The sequence below is a fragment of the Mustela putorius genome, unplaced genomic scaffold, assembly GCF_011764305.1.
Source record: "Mustela putorius furo isolate JIRA1106 unplaced genomic scaffold, ASM1176430v1.1 tig00537350_pilon_pilon_pilon, whole genome shotgun sequence".
NCBI classification, from domain to species: Eukaryota; Metazoa; Chordata; class Mammalia; order Carnivora; family Mustelidae; genus Mustela; species Mustela putorius.
Genome location: NW_025422471.1, coordinates 9666628 through 9689008, shown reverse-complemented (window position 1 = coordinate 9689008; position 22381 = coordinate 9666628). Strand labels below are relative to the sequence as shown.

Here is a 22381-nt window from a genome sequence, read left to right as displayed (position 1 = left end):
AAATGGAAGCCTCACCCTGTATTCCCACCTCAGTGTTATATCAAAAATTTGATATACAAAAAACCCAAAACGACAGTTAGCAGTGATGATACCCCTTAGAAACCACTCCAGGCAATACTTCTGCAGTCCTGAACCAAAGTTTCTCAAAATCAAATGTTATGTCACACCTTTCACTTTCGTTCATGCTTTTCTCCCCTGTGCCTTGAACACCTTGGTTTCTGTTTTTTACCTAACACTGACCAGTCAGCGTAGACTGGGATCCAACTAACCTGCTTTTGAAAAGCCTGTTCTGACTCCATACGCTGGGTTAGGTGCTCCTCTCCAACCAACAGCATTCCAAACATATCTCTAGTAACCATAATACGTGAAAGGATTTGCTCCAGTGTAAGTGATCTGAGGGCAGAGAGTGTATGTATACCTTTTCATCGTTTCTTTCCTTGCTTTGGCACAGTGCTTGTCACTATGGGCACTGGAGGAATGGCTGTTGAACTAAACCAAAGTGCAGAATCAAACATTCCAGAAGAGGTCTGAGGAAACAGGAGATTGCCAACATACCGTAGAGTCGATCCTGTGCTACAATTAAATTGGAGTGCTTTGTCCAAGCACTTAGCCCACGTATCTTGCCTCTGAACTCTAATTGTGTTCTTTCCTTCCCACTGCATACTTCTTCCCAACATTGTGTGCTAAAATCCTATCCATGCTTCAGAGTCTCCAGCAAATTACCTGTTCTCAATAAATTTCTTATTTTTCAACTAGATATTATTCCTGTGACCCTAACCCATAGGTTTGTTGTTATTGTTATTATTCTTATGACATTTACTTTATTCAGCTTTCCCTTTATGTATGTATTTCTCTCTTATCCATTTTTGTGCTCTTAGTTTTATACATACTTAATACTCTATAAATAGTTCTTTAATTGAATGCAGTTAACCTAAGGCAAAAACAATTTGTAGTAATGATATACTGGTAATAGATTATAAATATTACCTTGCTAGGGTCTTAACCTATAAAGAAATAAATGTTTTCTTTAAAAAGATCATAAGCTATATGAATTTGTATTTTCACATGAATGTTAATGGCTTTATATATAATAGTCAACAATTGGAAATTGTTGACTCCAATGTCCATCAGCAAAGGAATGAATCAACAATAAAAACGAACATGCAACAGGGATGAATCTGAAAATAGTTACGCTGAGTGCAACAGACAAGAAGAGTGTTACTGTATGATACCATTGATATAAAACTTTGGAAAATGCAAACTAATCTATAGTGACCAAGAGCTGATCTCTGGTTGCTTGGGAATGGGGGAGGCCTAGGCAGGAAGCATTATCAAAGGGCATGAGAAACTCTTGGGGATGATGGAAATGTTCACTGTCTTGATTCTGGTGAGGATTTAAAAGTATACATACTATGTCAAAACTTACTAATTTATACTTATTACTTTGCACACTTTATCATATATAATCATCAATTATATCTCAACAAAGCTGTTTTTAAAATTGCTTTTTAAAAAGAACTTGTGATAAATAATTTGATTTGGTTCTTTTATATATTTTCTGTACATGGTGAGACAACTGAAGAGGGAAGAACTATACTAAAAGTCTTAGAATGAGAATAGATTAATAATAATGTGTTTTCAATAATAAGCAGATTCTTCTACCTGGCAACAAATACATGTGAGAATGACCGGCAGTTCAGACTCCTTGCTAACCACTGATCCATTTCTGTGAAGTTATACATGCCTCTTCATTTTAATTATTCACTCATTTTATAATCAAAAAAATTAAAGCTGGGTTATTAGAATTCTTATTCATTTTCCCTCTTCCAAGAGAATGCCGTTTGGGGTGTTAATCCCATCAAGAGATGATGCTGATCATGCTCCTCCTCCCATGGGGTGCCCTGAGGGTCCCACCATTGTAGTCCAAGGGGTAGAACCTGCTGAGATTCCAAAAGAGGCCGGAGTTGAGAGTGACTTCTCCACCTAATTCACCAGGAATCTGCCCTCATCCCTGGCCTCCCGACTGGGAATTGCCAGATGACAAGACATTCCGATCCAATCCACAAGATGTTTACTGACCATAAGTTGATGCTATGTATTTCTGTCTTTACAGATACAGACTCTGAAGATCCCATCAGCACACATGGAAGGATCACTTCTGTGAAATCAGATGTGGCCAATATGTGCGTAAGAGCCCTCGCTAAGTCTGAGGGAAGAGGCCAGCCAGATGTATGACCATTCTGACAGGAGGAGGCTCCTGAAGATCAGGGAGTAAGGCCCAGTGGACAAGGGAGGAGGAAAACTTTACAGCCTCTGCCTGTTTTCTAGCCACCAGTCCATTCTGTCACCAAGAAGCCAAAGCTCAATTCCTTAGTTGCTGGAGCTTAGAAGTGCTTAGAATACTTAGAAATCTAAGTAGCCCCTAAAGAATGAGATATCCAGGCTGACCTCGTGGCACAATGGTAGTGCATCTGACCTCAAGAATGAGATATCCACCTCCCCTTATTCTCTGGTAAATTCCCTCCATCAATGAAGGAACAAATACACAGTCTTTTTGTTCTCCTCCTCCCTGAAGAACCTTGTCTTTTTTGGTGAATCCTACTTTCTCTGCTCAGAAAAAATAGATGTAAGGGTTAAGAAGTTAGGATGTATGTGGCATGTTAGACATAGTATAAAGGTCCAGTTTTCTCACCCATGCTTTCGCCTACCAGTTCTGGGCAAAACTGAAGTGTGTGATTATCCTTGATGATCTCACCTCCTCACTTCCATTTAGTATCTTCCTTCCTTTTTCTCTCATGCCACCCCCGGGCTACACAGAACTACTTGTAATAAAACATTTCGGGGTTGAGGGGCGCCTGGGTGGCTCAGTGGGATAAGCCTCTGCCTTCAGCTCAGGTCATGATCCCAGGGTCCTGATCAAGCCCCGCATCCGGCTCTCTGCTCAGCAGGGAGCCTGCTTCCACCTCTCTCTCTGTCTGCTGCTCTGCCTACTTGTGATCTCTCTCTGTCAAATGAGTAAATAAAATCTTACAAAAAAAAAAAAAAATTCAGGGTTGAAAGGAACATAAAAAGTCATCTATTACAACCACTAGAGAGATTCTTCCCAAATCCTTGTCAAACAAGGACATCTGGCTTTCAATGTAAAACTATTTTGGCTAACTGAACAAAAGAATCCATGCCAGTAACCAATGTGAAAGGACTGAAGGAGATTCTTGGACTCTTCTCTTCTCCCAGGCAACCAACATATGTTTTAATGATGATTCACTAAAGATAGTATTTGATTCAATACTTCAGGGAAACAGAGAAGAAAAGAGGAGAAGATGATAGAATGGAAGGATGGAGGAGTGCTGTCTTCTTTTTTTTTTTTTTTTTTTTTTTTTTTTTTTGAGCAGGTAGGAATACCTATTTATTCTGTGCATAAGCCTTGATCTCACTATTTTGATTAACCAAGAAAGCCTTCTAGATGGTAGCAGGAGAGCCATACAGAAAAAAGCAAGGATTTAAGTCCCAAGAACATTACTCTATAAATTGGAAACTAACCTGGAAAGTCACAATGAAATGTTCCAAGAGACCATTTCTGACCGATGATTAGAATGCCACTATATATTTATTTTGTAAAGAGGTACTCTTGCATAATTAGCTCTCAACAAGTGTAAGAGCATGCCTTGATATGGTAAGGCATCATTTTATTTATTTTTCTAGATGATGTTCACACAAAAATAAGCTATGCTTTATTCAGCCATATACCAAGTACTTCTCTCTCTCTCTTTTTTAAAAGATTTTATTTATTTATTTGACAGACAAAGATCACAAGTAGGCAGAGAGGCAGACAGAGACAGAAGGAAGCAGACTCCCTGCTGAGCAGAGAGCCCGATGTGGGGCTCAATTCCAGTACCCTGGGATCATGACCTGAGCCAAAGGCAGAAGCTTTAACTGACTGAGCCACCTCAGCGCCCCCTGCTAATGGTCTTTACAGAAACTGATTAAACTCGCAAATGCAATCTTTTTGTTACCTTTTCTCATCAGTTTGGCACATGTCCTGTTCCATAAGCTCTTCTCAGGAGACAGGAGCCACAAGTGCAACTCTGTCATGTCAGTCATTTGACAAATATTTTCCAAGGGAAATAAATATGTTAAACTCCACCTACAGTGTACAAATATGCTGACTCTATCTAAGGGCTCAGATCTAGAAGGTGGTATGAAAAGAACAAGTGAAACTGTATTTTCTTCTTTTGGAAGCACTAAAGATGTCTTCTTTAATTATTACACTAAAGATTCTCTAACTGACAACATATGCTTGCTAATAATTTTTGTCTTGCAGGAATATGAATGTTTTCTAATGGGAGGCATTTAAATGCCTTAGCTGAAGATTGATTCAAAGAAAAGCTCTCTTTTGGATTCATCTCAACATCTATCAGGTGGTATTATTTTTCCAATAGTCTTTTACGCTATCCTTTGCTTTTGAAAGAGCTTATGTCCAACCTATAATTATTTTCTGCTAATTAGAGTAATTCATGGTTAATTATTCAAAATGATTCCTCTTCAAAATCAAATCCATTTCTTGTCATGACATTAAAAAAAGATACAAATAAAATATTATCAGAATGCAAATTTCCATCAGAAGGGAATACTTTTAAAAAAATTTTCTTTAAATAGCATTAAAATCTTTCTCTACTAGCAAAGGCTCTATGATTGCCTACTTCAGTTAATGTAAGCTAGAGAAGGGCAACTGAACCATGAAGTGATGACTATTAATGTTTTTTTTTATAATTACTAAATATTAGCTATACTGACTATATTGGAGTAAGTAATTTACGATATCCTTAAAAAAGAGTTGCAAAGCAGTAAGACCTAAAAACGGTGAGGGCAAACAGTGACTATGTGAGCTGGAGACACTGGATGTCTAAGGACGTAACTCTGAAGATATACACCTCTTTGTGGACTCTCATGGGGCTGAATCTTCCTTTCCTGTTATTGTCCTGGTCCTATTTCCTCGAGAGGCAGCTGCTTCCCTCTGGTATATCTCCTAGGGAAGCCCTGGAGCTCCCTCTTTTTCTAGGCGAGGATCATGCTTTGCCCCTATTTGGACCATTGCTCCACTCTGATCTCAATCTTCATTTTGTTCTATTTTGATTATTGCATGAATCCCAACTGTCTTTCCTGAGATGGTAAGGTTCTCCTCTACCTACATTTTTCTTAGGCTATACTTATTTAGGTTTTCAACATACATTTATTGAGTACCTTCAGTGTGCAAGGTCCTGAAGTTGTATAATTTTAAATGAAGCAGGTTGAACATGTCAACTATGTATGACATAAACAGTTCTATTAGATTCAAACAAAGAGAATAAAATTATAGATGCATAAATATAAGCATAAGAAAAAAAAAGATCTTTAGAAATGGCAGCTACTTCTGGGATTCAGAAGACAAGAAAATAAAATTATCTGAGAAATGCTGAAATCATTGCTAAAGGAAAGCAAACTCCTTGCACTTTGATGAGTACTGAACACCACCTTGTTCTCAATATTCACTAAAACTCTTCAGCTGATTTGCCTCCACCATCCACCAAGGGGAATTCAGCTCAACTTTTATAATAAAAATTAACTGCATTAAATTTTTCTTGAGCATCTAGATTTTCATAACGGCCATGACAAAAACTAGGAAAACAACACAATTAGACGGTAAGTGACCTTATACGGTCTGTGACAAGGACATTCACGCTTGCTAAATAGTCCATGAGTCCCTTTTGAGTTTCATTGGAGCCATGTGACTTGTTCTGGCCTCTGGATTATGAGCAGATTTACCAGGTGTCAAAGCATACCAATGGGAGGAGAGCCTCTAGTGGGCTCTTTCATCACCATGACAACAAAAGTAGCTAGGTATTGAGATGGCGGATTCAGAGATGTAAGTGGCCTCCATTGCTCAGTCAACACATGGAGGGTGATGCTCGTGGCTCCCAGTTACATTGCTGCCTTCAACACACAAAAGTCATGACATTAATCTGTGCTGTAAGTGGCATGGGGGGGGAGGTCTCAAGGTACATCTTTGCAATGAATGAAAATGTTCCATATAGGCACATTTCTCATCTAAATGCCAGAGTAAGTTTATACAGGCAGCATAGTGCTGTGTTCTCCAACGCCTATGACCATAAATGCAAAACCCCCTTGTTGTGTTTGCAGAAGTAATTTCCTATCTCCCATATTTGGAAGTCAGTATGAAAGACGGCATGCTGTTTATTGGGAGGGCCTTTTCTTTCTTTCTTTCTTTCTTTTTTAATAAAGATTTTATTTATTGAAGAGAGAGAGCATGAGAGTGGAGAAGGTCAGAGGGAAAAGCAGACTCCCTGTGGAGCTGGGAGCCCAATGCGGCACTTGATCCCAGGACTCTGGAACCACAACGCAAACCAGAGGCAGTCGCCCAACCAACTGAGACACCCAGGCACCCCTGGAGGGCCTTTTCTTTTAAAAGCAAATCAAACAATTAAAAAAAAAGACATTCATATTAATTTACTTTCTATAGTCCATTGAACTACACTGGAAAGCAGAATGAAGGTAATAATGGACTTTTTAAAATCTATATGGAGGGGTGCCTGGGTGGCTCAGTGGGTTAAAGCCTCTGCCCTTGGCTCAGGTCATGATCCCAGGGTCCTGGGATCAAGTCCCGCATTGGGCTCTCTGCTCAGCAGGGAGCCTGCTTCCTCCTCTCTCTGCCTGCCTCTCTGCCTACTTGTGATCTCTGTCTATTGAATGAATAAGTAAAATCTTTAAAAAATTTTTAAAAAATAAAAATAAAATCTATATGAAAAATTGCTTTGCTATTCAACTCTTTGAAACTGTTGCTAAATTTTGATATTTTGGGTTTATGTATCAAAAATAGTAATATAATCATTCCTATTTGGATGAATGTTCAAAGATTTTAAGAATTTTTACCATGACATTACTTAAATAAGATATTAGAGACGAGATAAATGTTCAATTATAGATCATTCATATATTTGGAACATTCATTTTATGATATATTTTATAGGCATTTAACATGATAATGTAAAACATCAGCTTTCAGGTGGGATAGAGTAACATTCATTTATTTGATTAAAAATGGGAAGAGTTAGGTACGCCTGGGTGGCTCAGTGGGTTAAAGCCTCTGCCTTCTGCTCAGGTCATGATCCCAGGATCCTGGGATCCAGCCCTGCATCAGGCTCTCTGCCTGCTCAGCAGGGAACCTGCTTCCTCCTCTCTCTCTGCCTGCCTCTCTGCCTACTTGTGATCTCTATCAAATAAATAAATAAAATCTTAAAAAAAAAAGTACATTAAAAAAATGGGAAGAGTTAAAAAAAAATCTTCTGGAAAAGAGCGGGGGATGCCTGGATGGCTCAGTTGTTAAGCGTCTGCTTGGGTCATGATCCCGGGGTCCTGGGATGGAGTCCCATGTCAGGCTCCCTGGCCTGCTTGGCAGGGAGCCTGCTTCTCCCTCTCCCACTCCCCCTGCTTGTGTTCCCTCTCTCGTTGTAATAAATAAAATAAAATCTTTAAAATGAATAAATAAATAAATAAATAAATATGGGAAGAGTTATACCCAACATGATACAGCTGTATGCATCTTGCAAAGCTATTTTATCCAGGCTACAGCCTGATTTTCAAAATTTGAGCACATCCTTTTATTTTATTTTTTATTTTTTTAAGATTTTATTTATTTATTTGACAGACAAAGATCACAAGTAGGCAGAGAGGCAAGCAGAGAGATAGGGGAGGAAGCAGGCTCCCTGTGGAGCAAAGAGCCCGATGAGGGGCTTGATCCCAGGATCCTGGGATCATGACCTGAGCCGAAGGCAGAGGCTTTAACCCACTGAGCAACCCAGGCACCCCTGTGCACATCCTTTTAATTATGTATAAGTGAACATGTGCGTTGCTTCAGGGAAAAATAAAGAACTACCCTGAAAAGAAGAGTCCATGATAGGACAACAAATAAAGGAAAACTGAAGACAAAGGAAAATTATCTGCATCGCCAACTCATGGCAACTACTAGAATTGCAGGGATTGACTTCAGAAGGTACAAGAAGTGTTAAGACAAATGGGCAAAGGAACTTAGTAGGATGGATACATGTTGGAGTATGACTTTGTTATGAAAGCAGAGACTTATCTAACTTGAGATGCATTCATGTATACCTTTGTGAGGCTATATTTTCTTTCTTTGTGTAAAGCCAGTTGTTGGTCATGGAATTTGTTTATCTTTTCTTTGTTACTTTAAATAAGTTAAGGTCAGCTGATCATTTTTATTCTCCATTTGAATCTGAAGCACAACAATTTCCATTGAGGATTCTTGTGGAACTTCATTTTCGTTATGTTTTAATAAAGTCTTATTTGTATTGACTTCTGAGGTGGCATGGCATTCCCTCACCGATAAACTGTTTACATTTAGTTTTTTTATGGAGAGGTTTTAATTTAATATGATAGATTCAACCATTGTTTTTCAGGTTTTATATGCATGCCTGGGAGCCTTTTAATAACTTGCAATAATAAATAAAATGAATTTGACTTTTAGGGTAGACACTCTTGTAATTGGTATTTTTACCAACTCAGGTATTTTACCAACTTGTAATTGGTATTTTTCCAAAAAAATAAAGTGCATTCTTTCCATTCTTGGGGAATAAAGAGTAATGGAATTGCAATTTATGAAAAAGTTGTGAGAGATTCCATAGTTGCAATGAAAAACATTCATACAGATATATTTCTTACTTTAGACATGATCCTTGCATAACTCAAAAAAAGGAATTTTTCCTGTGTCTTAAATTCATTTATCTTTCTGGGTAAAGTAGTTAGGGATCAAGATATAATAAAATATTTTTTTAAATATATTAACAGGTAGTAGGTAAGGCTAGTATGGACTAAAAGCCTGCATAGGAAATGATATTTTAACTCACAAAATTGTAAATTTTCAATGCTGAAAAATGGGGTTGTGAACACAGAATTGATTTTGATAAATGACAGAATTCTGCCTAAGGCCACAGTAGAGACCAGAACAAGGAACACAAGAATAGGGAATCTACAAATTAGCATGTTATGATTATTCTCTTTCATAGCATTTAAGAACAGCTTTGAAAAGATCTAATGTCTTCAGTAGTTTAAACTTATTTCTACTGTACCTAAGTAGCATGTACCATAACTCAAATTGACAAGGTTGCCTGAGAAATATTGGCATGAGTCTTGTATAGCGATGAGGCATTACTGAACAATATTTTTTGGATGATAAACAGTAATGGAAATTTGAGATTGAAATGGCCTTTTCAAGGAAGGAGGTCACACCTACGAAAACACAAGATAGGTATTTAAGTTTGTCTCTCATTCCTGGATATTGAGCTTCTTCAAGTGGTTGTGCGTTAGTCAATTTGACACCTCAAGGATCCCTAATTTTTATGAAGATGTCAGCATGCTGGTAACATTTTTTTGGAAAGATCTATTTTTTTTTTTAAAGTCTGTATCTTACTTGCCCCAAGATGGAATATAATTTTTCATGATAGTTACAGGGCTGATGAAATACTGAAGGGGTTGTGGGAAGAGGGGTTGCAGTTGGGGCAGGGTGGAGGAATATGAGGATTTCATTAATTTTCTGCAGTGCTAATACTCTGTTTACAATTCTCAAGAAACAAAAGTAATAGCCACTACTTAGGCTCTGCTAAGAGCTTGAGGGAAAAAAATCACTGGGCCTCCGTTTCTTCATCTGTATGTAAGGGCAACGTCTAGCTCTCAGGTTATTGTGGGGGGGGGGGGATTACATGATATATACAAAAGCCAGTCCAGGTTAACCTTAGAATGATTTCGAGGTTTCAAATCCACAGGCATGTACCATTAAGAAACGAGTCAGGGTTGAAGGAAACACTACTTAATATAGATGTCATCTATGCCATCAAAGACTCTGAAGGTCTTGCAACCCTTCAGGACATTCCAGTACTGATATTCCTTCACTTAAGACAGGGTTATGTCCCAGTAAACCCATAAAGCCATCACAAGTTGAAAATATTTTAAGGTGAAAATGCATTTAATGCGCCTAACCTTCTGAACATCATAGCTTAGCCTCGCCTTCCTTAAATGTGCTCAGAACAATCACTTTAACCTCCAGTTGGGCAAAACCATCTAACACAAAGTCTATTTTATAATAAAGTGTTACATATCTCATGTAATCTCTTGAGCATTACCCCGAAAGTCAAAAACAAAATGGCTATATGAGTTCAGAATGGCTGTAAATCGATCAGTTGTTTACCCTCCCCAGTGGGAGCTGGGGCCCACTGCTCAGTATCAGGGCAGAAATGTTCCCCATAGAGCTAGCCTGCGAAAAGATCAAAATGCCAAGTGCAATTATTTACTGCAAGCGTATTGCTTCCCACTATCAGGAAAGCCCCAAAATCATTAAGCCAAACTGTCATAAACTGGAGACTGTCTGTATTGTCGTATCAGATGCCTTTGACCCATCACCTGTTGTTGCCGCACTCACTTTTTCTTATTGCAGATTTTTTTTTATTGCAAATCTTATTTTTGTGTATTTCTAAATTCAGTTTTCAATGATCAAATAATTATATCAGACTTGCAAAAAAAACTAATATAGTTATTATAGTCACTCAGTGGAAAGAGTAGTTTGAGGGTTTTTTTCTGATCTCATTTATATTACTACTTTCATTGTACTGAAGTTTTAGGTAGGCCTGTAAAACTGTCCTGCTTGTTGCCAGTACTAAAATAAACTTCTGAGTTCATTTCTTTCTCCTGCCTGTATACAGATGTCGTGTGATAAATATTCTGAGAGGATCTGTTATCAATATTGGTCTTTTCCCCTGGAGCTTGTTTCCCTTCTAGTTTCTAAACTTGAGTATCTTGGAGTTCTCTTGGATTTTTCCCTTTCCATCTACATATTGATATTCATCAAGTCCTATTTATACTTCCTTTTCAGTTTTTGGACTCTTCTTTCCTAGTTTATTGCTACTTTCATTCCAGTGTCCCTCCAGAAATCTCCATCAACTCATTTTCCATGGTTGTCCAACAAGTTGGACATGTGTTCTCCTTCATCAAGTATCTGCCGACTTTGGGCAACTGGTTGTAGGAATATGGGTGGTTTTCTTTGGGCAGAGAAAACCTTGCAGTGGGGATGTCTGGCTTGAGACCTGGATGATGAGAAGGGGTCAGCCGTGAGAGGCTGCGATGGAGGTGCAAACTTGATGTGTGTGAGGAAAAAAGAAGACTAGCAAACAGGACGTGGGCAGTGAGAAAAGAGGCCCGGAGGCGGGAGGGTACCCAGGTCACACAGGGCCTCATGGAGTCTGCCATCTTCTTAAGAATGCTGGAAAATCATGGAGGAGTTTTAAGCAAAGGGAATGACAGGATCTGATTTACTTTTTAAGTGGTCACTCTGGTTGCTCACAGAGGATGCTGTGGAGATAGAGTCAAGGGAGGCTTCCTAAACACTCCTTCTCTGAACTTCCTGAAATTCCCTCTCTTACTCGGTTGGCTTTTACATTTATGCAAGCTTGTATTCCACTTGAGGTGTGTAGCACATGATTTCACCAAATGCTCTTTGATGGACCCCGTATCTTGGCCTCTGTATCTTAAGATTCCTTTGTGCTCTTCATATCACTTGATCAGATGCTCTGCATCTGATAGGTACACTACAAGTATAGTAACTTGGTGGAGCCCTAGTATATGAACTACCCATCCTTGTAGAACAGAATAAAGGAGACCCGAAGAGGTCAGTGTCGCAAGGAGAAGGCCCTGTAGACAGCTCATCCTAGCAATGGTGAGCAGTCTGAAAATAGGGGTCCTAAGTCTCTACATTCACTCCACCTCATTCCATGCTGACATCTAATAGAGTTCATCAACATCGCTGGAATTCACTAATAGTTTGCTAAAATCACCCAATGCTACACTTAAGATCTGTGCATGCACAGATTGTGTACAAATGTGCCCTCAGAAGAAAAAAAAAAAAAAGGAGTAAACAAAATTTGCCCTGTAGTAATGATATGCACATTGGAGTATTACAGAAAAGAGTATTAATGGCTACAACTGACTTTGGAAAGCACCAAAAAATAAGATGAACTGATGGATGGGTAGAAAGATGGACAGGTTGGTAGATACGTGAAAAGTTGATACTAAAATGGCAGGATCAAAGTGATTCTATATATAGGGATGTGGGTATTATAAAATTATTTCAACTGTTCTATGCATTTCAAACTTTTCATAATAAAATATGGGGAAAAGCCAGTTGAAAGTGATAACTAAAAAAGATCATATCAACACAATGCTTAAGTTCTTAAGTTCTATACTTCCCATTTTATGTATCTGAGCTTTTAGGAAATCTTCGAATCCTTAGACAGGATACATATTTTTGGCCATTTACTGATGACTTTGGAACGTGCCCCAGGAAGCAGTGTAATCAATTCAGCTTCCGATGGCTTCCTAAGTTAACAATTTGGATTCTAAGCACCTATATTTTCTAAATGATGGCTCTGTCTCTGATAAAATATTCTCTTTTTTTAATTAATTTTTTAATTTTTTATAAACATATATTTTTGATAAAATATTCTGATCTATAAAAATCAGAAAATAAAGTTGAAACATTAAATCATTATTAAAATACGTGCTTTGTGATACCTAATGCTAGTTAATACAAATAATTATATATTACTTATTGGTCAGTACAGTCTTACCTGAGCATTTCATCAGGATAGATATCAAAAAGTATAGTCAGCAGTCTCTCCCCGATCGATACCCTTCCTACCCTCTCTCCTAGCCTCTCATTCTTTCTCTCCCTCTACTTCCCCGGCTCCCTTTTCCCCATCTCTTATCTGATGCAGAGACACCGAATAGCTCAGGTAAGCATGGCATCTAAATGATCAACATTACTTCAAGATTAAAGTTACATAATTAGTTTTGTCTTTTTTTTTTTTGGAATGGAATCTCTAACAACATGAAGGGTACTGTGCATACGATGTAACGTAACATCAAAGCACAATTTTTGGTATCCACCTTCTTTATCATTTTCCTAGACAGTTTACTTTAACATATTACTTTTGTGAATGATTTAGATGGGGGAAAAAATGTCCCTTAGTTTTTCTTTTCAAGCCACAGAATGCACATTCTCACATTCGCACTTTTTTACTCTAGGAAAAAGGAATAGAATGTCTATCCAAAGTATACTTTCAACTTGCAGACAATCGATATCTTTGAAGGAGACTTGAAGTGACAGCACAAAAGTATCCCTGCTTCCACTGGGCCAAGCTAGGAATAACGTTTGAAGTCAGTTGAAACTTTACATTTTTGAAAGGTCTGCCCAGGTGTCAGTAAATATGAGAAATGGGCTCAGAGCTGTGTGTAAATGTAGGTTGCATGCATTTTAAGGCAGTCTTACAGGAACACATTGAGAGATCTGGCATTCTTAAAATCAAGCATATGTCATATCAACATTCCTAGTACAAAGTATTTTGTTACTGTTTCTGTGCTCTAAATAGCCCCATGCAAAGGCACATCATTGAACCAAAGCATATGGCCGCGGCTACTCAGTTATGCTGAGCTATGCTACAGTACCAATTTGCTACTGCCTTACTCACCTTTTTCTACACATTTGGCAATGGAAGTTGCGGCTCAGAGATCATACTATAGAAAAGAAAGAAGTAAATACAGGAGGGTGGATTCCATTTCTTAAGACCTATCAATATGAACTAGTGCTATTGTCCGTTTCCTGCCGAATCAACAAGACATATGCACCTATTCCTTAAGGAAACAGTGACGCTTTAAATTGCCCTATATATTTACAATTACCTAATTGCTTTATTTTGCCAAAAATAAAGGTCATTAAAATCATCTTGAAGCTTCCCTTGAATCTCAGAAGTAGCCTGCAAGTTGTAGAGTCTTTAACTATGTTCCATTTAACACATTTAATAGATGTAAAAGCTCACAAGTGATGATATAAAGGATAATTTACGCTTGCAATGCATTTTTGTCCAATTAATAGATTGCCTGCGTGTTGCATATTTTGCATGACAAAAGAGCAGAATATTAAACTGCCATTCATAATGAAAATGCACTTTGCAAATTAAAAGTGCCGAAACAGAAATTTTTCACCCTGTTTAGGAAATAAACAGTCCTTAACCAATTAAACTGCATTGTAATAATTCTATGATTTATTGCAAGTTGTTTAACTTTCAAAACTCGGCTAACCCATATTAAGGTCACAATCCATCATGTCTTGCTTGGAAAGCCAGCAAATAATGGCTGTTGTATTAGCTGCTTTTGATGATAGTATGAAAGAAGTATTAGCACTTGTCAACAAAACTGCTTACAACATAACATTAGCATGCATGGGCTGCTGTACCTATTTATTATTCTGGCAGCTTCACACATATTGTTACAAGCTTATAAAACATTTTGTCGGGTGGAAACCGAATGTACACTGTTTGGTTTTCTGATAGACTGGCAGCATAAATGTCTGGGCTGACTTAGTTTAGTTTAAGTGTAAATAGAGACACAAATTCTTCAACCTGTTCTCTTATTGATACTGAAAAGTGCTGAATTATTCAGCTTCCAACTCTTCTGTTTGTGTCTATCACAGTTATCAATTACCCATCAGTCTTCTTGTCAAAACAGAATGGATTAATCTGGCTGAAAATAAGACAAATAAATGGATACTATAACAGGGGTGCGGGGTTGCCAGACTGTCAAAGGGAAATCCAGGCAGTGACATTTGCCGTCAAAAATGGGATCTCTGGCTTAAGTGAGCAAATGATTCCCCTTTGCGAGCCAAGAATGCACTTAGCTCACCGTAAGTAAATTAATCTGCCTTCTTTGACTGCTAATGCATCAGCACTGAGGTAATAGTTCAATTGCTGAAATTCCTTTATGTTTAAATAATTTTGGTCATCATTATTGTTTCTCAAGGAAATGCAGACACTTTATCTTGGTGAGGAGAGGGCTGCCGGGTAAATAAACGAGACCATTTAACAATGAAGTTATTGCTGATAGTTTTGTGCTACTTCATAGCTCTCGGCTTATGTGATACCAAGTAACTCTTTGCACAGATGGCTGGTGGAACCCATCCAGCATCTGCAAAGTCCATCCCTGTTTTCTTTCCCAAACATTTTATTTGGAAATCTTGTTTGGCAAACTTCCCGAGACTCTGCCTAGCTGTTCAAAGTACATATTTCCAATCTATCTCATTTGGCCCTTCTATAAAAAAAGAGCCAGCAAAGTGCCTTCTTATTTGGCACAAAAAATGCAGCCACAGACTGAAGCAAGTTTTAGGTTCCTGGCCAAAAATTTACAAGAATTTTATCTTAGATGCTTCCATACTGGACTGTTTTACATAGTCATCATTAACATCTGAAGCCTTCACATCATGACAGGATCAAACCCCCCCCCCAATCTGTATCAACCAATGGCTTCGCTTTGCCAACAAGTTCCCTCTTGTTCTCATTTTCCCAGACAGTTGTGTCCTAACTAGTGTGGATGCAGGTCTTACTTACACTGTAGGATGGTGAGATATTTAAGCTACCTGCTAGAAAATGGTTCCATCTGCTTGATGAATGAACAGGTTATTTTTGAATGAAATCATCATCATTTTGTGTGTGTTTGTTTTTCCAATAAATGGCGTCAAGAATTTCAAACATTTAAAAACCAAAAACCTTTCCTGTATATTTGGGGAGTTCAAAAAAGATCACACTATTAATTACATTCTAAGTACAACTTTCTCAATTCTCTTAAAGAGTTTGACAGACTGGAAATTTTGGTCTCACATTCCCAGAACATTACCTCAAATTTCTCCTCAATGCAAATCAGTTTCCCAGAACTTCAACATTTAAGGGAAATGCACAAATTGGCCTAGTCACAACTCATCTTTGCTAAATCTCATTCGCTTGGTATATAATCCCAAAACTACCTCATGGAAGACAGCTGGTGAAGATGTACAAACACTGAACCTTCTCCTGCATGAGACAGTATTTTTGTTGCCAGTTAATTTATCATTTTACTTTGTCACTCCTGACCTTCTTATCTTTTTAAATACGTAACTCCCCTATAGGCAAAAGTAGCATTGTATAAAATTTTGCCTGGCTGAAAAGTATTTCCAAAATTGTAATTTTCCCCCCCTTAGGATTAATTCTTTGCAATACCAGTGACTAACTTAATTGACAGGTGTATATAATGAACTTATTTCCATATTCTAGATGTCATTTCCCATTCTCTGAAGAACTTCTTTAAATGTATCTGCCATTTCAGATCCAAGTTGTCCCAATCTAGACATTCTCTCCCACTGGTTCCCTCCACCCCTGCTTTTTTAAAAAGAGATTTTATTTATTTGAGAGAGAGAGAGAGAGAGAGAGAGAACAACCAGGGGGAGGGGGAGGAGCAGAGGGAGAGAGAGGAGACTTCCCCACTGAGCAGGGAGCCTGATGAGGAACTCGATCCCAGGACCCTTGGATCATGACCTGAGCTGAAGGCAGATGCTTAACCTACCAAGCCACCCAGGTGCCCCCACTGGCTGCATATTACCAAAGTCCTCCATTGGTTGCTAAGACCTACACAGTCCACCTTTACAATGTCTGTTATTTTCCCTTCAATTTTGACTGCCACAATGCTTTTGCAGTCCCTCCTGATTCATTCATACATTCATGCATGCACCAGTTCATTTATTCAACAGCTCTTTGAGGGCCAAACATGAGTGGTCTCTCTGCCTCAAATCTTTCCAACACACCTCCCACTCTGGCCACCTGCCCTCAGTCTGAAATACCCTCTGCCATCCTACTCAGCTTTTAAATCTCAGTTCAAGTGCAACCTCTTTGCACTTTTTTTTTTTTTTTCTATTCCTTCACCCACGTTACTTCTTATTTCTTCAAGTCTCTTAAGGACTTTTCTATATCCCTTATCACAACAAGGTAGAAGTCCTACCTCTGCTACTGACTAGCTTTGGGAAGCTACATAATCAACTGAAGCGTCAGTTTCTCCTCTGAAATCAGAGATACTATTACTCCATAGGGTGTGAAGTTAAATAATGCAATGTGACATACTTAGAAAAATGCCAGTGTACATTCAGGTTCTTGTTTGAATGTTCTTTTACGCAGCAAGGAGTTAAAAATATTTGCTGCAACATCTTTGTGTTTAGAGAGAAGCATTGTAGTTGCCTTTGGTGTTTCTGGGGGCCTTAAAACTATATTTACCTAGTGTCCCAGGTGGTGGGCCTGGGGATCCAATTCTGGGATGACTCTGGGGTCACACTGCCCCTATCCTAGCCCTTGCCATTTAAAAGCTCTCTTTTTTTTTTTTTTTGGATGTGAAATCAGGCAGTTATAAGTTTCTATACCTCATAGGTAGTTGTTAAGATTAGCTGAAAACATAAGGCTCAGCAGTGCCTGATTTGCAGCAAGACCTCCATAAGTGTAGCTTGTCATTACCCTAGAGGGGTTTCAGAATGCTCCTTGATCTACTTCTAGGTGGTGAGAAAGGACCATCAAAATGAATGCATAATTCCCTGAATTATTGTCACATCCTTCCAAAAGGCTTCCTGAATAATGCTTCTCAGGAACCTGGCCTATCATGGACCCCCCAGATTAACTTAAATATGACTAAATTATATCACTCCCCTAACAGAGTGTGATTCACATTCTTCCTCTACTGGGACTTTGGCCCCTTATTTCCAGCTTTCAGAGTGCTTCCCAATCATCTCCTCTCTTCTGAAATGCTGTACCTCATTTTCTCCCCCAAATGTGTCATTAATCCTCTAATACTTCAGTTCCTGTCCTCCAGGTCTACACACTCAAGGAGGACATTCTTCTTGGCCTTGTATCTTCCCTCCTGTTCATCACTTCCTTCCCTGCCCCACACATCTAGAAACGTCCATCCATTAGCTATCCATCTCCCATCCTCGAAGGTTCAAGAAGCTTGCCTCTGCCACAGACTGACTAACTTAGTCCTCAAAGATCTCTCTCTCACCTAAATGCCTGAAGCATTTAGAGATTTTACACACAATTTAGCTATTAATTACAAATTATCTTGCAGCATTGGCTACGCATTTGCCTCTGCAGAGATATTTATTTCTCTATCGTTTTTGCTTCCTAATCCACAAAGCTCTCTGGATAATCTTCCTGACGTGTCATGGAGACCATGCCATTTGTCTTCCAACTGTCCTTGCTATTGGCCAAATCTGTTTTTATGTACCAGGAAGAATTGTCCCTCCTTCCAAACTGTATTTCTGCCACTTCTGAGTATCAGCGGCATCTTTACTCTATAGCCAGCCTTCCCTGATGAAGGCAGCCCTGTGCTGGGTGGAAGCACGCATTTCAAGATACTAGTTTGGGGTTTGAATCTTGGTTTTGCCACTTACTTACCAGGTGACCTCGGGCAAGTTACTTTTCTGAGCCTCAGTTTCATTCAATATAAAAATACTATTACCTAGCTCACAGAAAAAAAATATGAGGAATATAGGGGATAAATAACATAAAGTGCCTGATAAATAATAGGGAGTACATTTTGATACTTTGCCCCTCCAATTAATATGAAATCGTATTAAGAGTATCCACAGTGTATCCTTACGTTATATACACATTGACACAATTATCTAGAGATTCATGCTTATCTAGAGATGCATTTAACATCCCTTATCAAACAATTAAATGTTTAACAGTAGAATACAGACTAATCTTAGTATCTTTAACTTAAAACTCAGTGCTTTGTTATAAAACCTGTAGAAGCCATAACTTACTAGCTGTTCAAAGCTGATGAACACTGACAGTTAACTTTCAAATGAAACACTGGTCTCTTTTCTCCCTCACATTTAAGGAAATTGAAGACTCAAGGCTAAAAAGTCCCTTGATTAAGGATAAAATGCAGGGGGCACCTGGGTGGCTCAGTGGGTTAAAGCCTCTGCCTTCGGCACAGGTCATGATCCTGGGGGGTCCTGGGATCGAGCCCCGATTCAGGCTCTCTGCTCGGCAGGGGGCCTGCTTCCTCCTCTCTCTCTCTGCCTGCCTCTCCACCTATTTGTGATCTCTGTCAAATGAATAAATAAAATATTATTTTTAAAAAAGGATAAAATGCAGAATGAACTACCATGGACATGGCTTGTCTTCCCATTTTTGCATTCTAGAAATGTATTCCAAGGTAATGAGGCAGTGTTTTGCAAGGTATCTTATGAAAATTTCCTTTAGAGCAGTCACAATTATCATGCCAAAATGAGTCTCATAACTGAAATTACCTCCAAATTTTTAATAATTCCCTTAGCAAACAGTTGTTCTGGTTGGGTGTATCCACACTCTGGTTGAGACACAAGTGGTTTAAAACTAAAACATGCTTTAAGTAGAATATCTGAGTAGAGCAATCACAATAAAATGTCGAATACCCAGGTTTAAGGAGAAAGCCAATTTGAACCTATTTTTCTTTCTTTCTTTTTACTCTGTGATGTTTAGGTCTAAATGGCTTGATCTAGTCCATTCATTGACATGTCTCTTTCTAGCTATGAGTATTTTCATCTTCCCAGGGATCAGTCTAACCTCTGAGTAGGAGTTAGCATGCAAGGGTTAAACTACCTCTGTGGACAGGATATAGAGATAGAGAAAAATCTAAAACTTAACATGACTAAGATATAACTGAAATGACAAATCTATCACATATGGTGGTAAAACCAAGTTCTACCTTCATGGATCCATCCTTGAGTACTAGAGCAGTCTTGAGAAACCATGACTCTTCCCATTGGCTTCTGGGAGAAGGGGAGGCAGGGCAGATTTTACCGCTCCCTCTTTAAACTCTTATTAGATGGCTGCCGAAAAGCTCGGACTCAGCAACTTCCCAAGTCACCCAGTCCTTTAAAAAGGTTTCAATGTGACCTCAACTCCACACAACACAGATTTATAATCAGTCTTCTGTTTGGAAAGCCAAAGCTTTGGACAAACTGAGTGAATAATGTCAAAATAATGCTATTTCAGCTCAACAATGAGATTTTCTCCCATATATATAAAAACAGACCCTGGGAACAATTTTCAGGAGCATTTTATTGTTTTGATGGGACAACAAAATATAAGGTCATCATAATAACAGTAAGCTACCTTTTCTCCTTCTGGAAGGAAAAGGTGTACGACAAAGTATTTTCCTAAGTGGCAGAGTGGCCAGAGCCTCTCTCTGTCCTGTGTAGGAAGCGTCTAGTCTCAGAAGTAAGATTTCCAGAGTAACAATTTCTATCATATTGTGAAAGAGGTTCAAATTTTATCCTTTGTTGCAGAGTATTAGCACTGACAAGTTTACTATAGCAAACTGCCCTCTTACTAAACCAAGCTGCCCTTCCCCTATCCCCTCCTGGCTGGCCATTCCTTCCCTCAGGCTCTCTAATTCACCACACCTGAACGGGGTTTCAGGAAAAAGGACTCTGGCAGGTGGGATGCAAATAGTAAATAAGTAAATGAAACTCCATAGCAATTCTCTTAAATACCGTTCCATTATTATTACTTCATTTTACAGTTCTGTCTCCTTTATTCATAACTATCCCAGGAGAACTTTGCTGCTCTGATGGTACATACAGCAAATGTTAGTTATCTCATAAAATCCCCATACCTGTTCTGCAAGTGGTGTCTTCATGTTTTTGTATCAGAGCAAAAGTAAGGCTCAGAGAGGTTAAGTGACTTGCCTAAGGTCACACAGTTGGCAAGTAGCAATACCAAGATTCAAACCCAAAACTTTAAGAAACCACAGTCCATGTTCCTTTCATACAGTATCATGCTGCCTCAAATGGGGAAGGCTGACTGTAGAATAAAGATGTCACCGATTTTAAGAAGTGGCGGAAATACAGTTTAGAAAGAGTTTTATCATTTCCTCTGGTTCATTTTTCCCCTTCTCTGTCTGTCTTTATCTTCCTCACCTCTTCATTTCCCCCATCTTTATTTTCCCCATTTTCATAATTAAATAAGAAGGTTTGTTCTTGAGAGAATGGTGGCAAATGTGTGCAGTTTCCTAATTTGTAGACTGGGTGGGGGGGGTGCTCCTGAATGGACCCAGACTCAAAAAAAAAAAAAAAAAAAAAAAATCCATTCACCTGCCACAGCTGCTGAAATTCCTATCATTAGAGAGTCACTTCTTTGGATTAGGTGCACTTTATGTCTAAAAATTGTCTTGAAACACCTAAGTTTAGCATGCTATTTATAATTTTTCCCAATATTTATGCATCCATAGTAATCCATCACGCAACTTTTGGTTGGTAATAAAACAGCATGAAAGGTTCAAAGAAGTCCTCTGTCGCAGAGAAAAGGACAGGTTCTTGAGGAAAGCATTTTTTCTAAGGTACTAAGAATGTACTTTATAATTCCACTACTGACTCAAAAAAAAGTACAAGTAGGTTCAAAATGTTTGAAGTATAGATCGATGAGCTGGAGATTTTGGAAAAGGAAAGAACACAATAAAATGCAAGAACTGGAATATATGAGTGGAAGAACTATAAACTACTGGATTTTTAGTGTTTTGCCAAAATGCAAATGAGTACCAGGTAAGAAGCAACTAGATGATGATTACTTAAAATCAATAACCTCCCCAAAGAAAAGTTAAGAAGCGAACAACAAAAGACTCTCATATAGAATAAATATGAGAATGTGTCAGCTGTAATTATAAAACTACCTCTTTGTCCTGATCAGAAAAATCCCGGTATGACATATACCCTCAATGGCCAGATTCTATCATGTGACTCTAGCATGACATTGTACCTGGGTGAATCATCAGGGCCATCAACACATTTCAGTAGATTGGTCGAGAGGAAGAGTGAGTGGTGAGTCATAGCCTTGGCCAAGGCTCTATAACTTGTTGCAGCTCTGAATGGTGGCATCGACCCAGGCCTCTCCCCCAGTAAGGCCTAGCAACTCACCACTTGCTATAATGCAGAATGTGGTAGCAAGTGGGTGTGAGGCTGCAGACGCCATGCCAGGGATGGGGATCACTGCGGACCAGTGGGAAGGCTCAGATGCAGTGTGGGTTCTCCTCTAAGGAGGCCCATGGGTGCAGGCCTGACGGCACCACTTAGCATGTTGCATGAATGAAAGGCCCTGTGCTAGGTGTGTTGCCCTCTCTTAAATAAATTCTGCAGGGGGCGTTGCTTAAAGCCTCTGCCTTCAGCTCACATCATGATCTCAGGGTCCTGGGATCGAGCCCTGCATCAGACTCTCTGCTCAGCAGGGAGCCTGCTTCCCTCTCTCTCTCTCTGCCTGCTTGTGATCTCTGTTTGTCAAATAAATAAATTTTAAAAATAATAATAAATTCTTCAGGAGTTATAGAGATGTTTGTAAGATCTCTGCAGTACTTCCTGAAGTTGTAATTTCAGTAAGCCACAAACCACTGAAATTGCCATTTTTCTAGGTCAAAAAATGGTTGATTATCAGTGATT

At 38.8% G+C, this 22381-nt stretch overlaps 1 protein-coding gene and 1 long non-coding RNA gene across 5 annotated transcripts in view; one reads left to right on the top strand and one right to left on the bottom strand.

Moving 5' to 3' along the window:
* The window catches only part of LOC106003543, a 101084-nt gene extending 94770 nt beyond the window's left edge, over nt 1-6314 (top strand). Inside the window, exons 2-3 of the long non-coding RNA XR_006605032.1 lie at nt 2114-2183; nt 4322-6314. This is a non-coding gene — a long non-coding RNA (uncharacterized LOC106003543). The remainder of the gene's footprint in view (nt 1-2113; nt 2184-4321) is intronic.
* KIAA0825 (KIAA0825 ortholog) overlaps nt 1-22381 on the bottom strand; it is a 410770-nt gene that overhangs the window by 64370 nt on the left and 324019 nt on the right. The gene's annotated exons all lie outside the window — the stretch shown is intronic.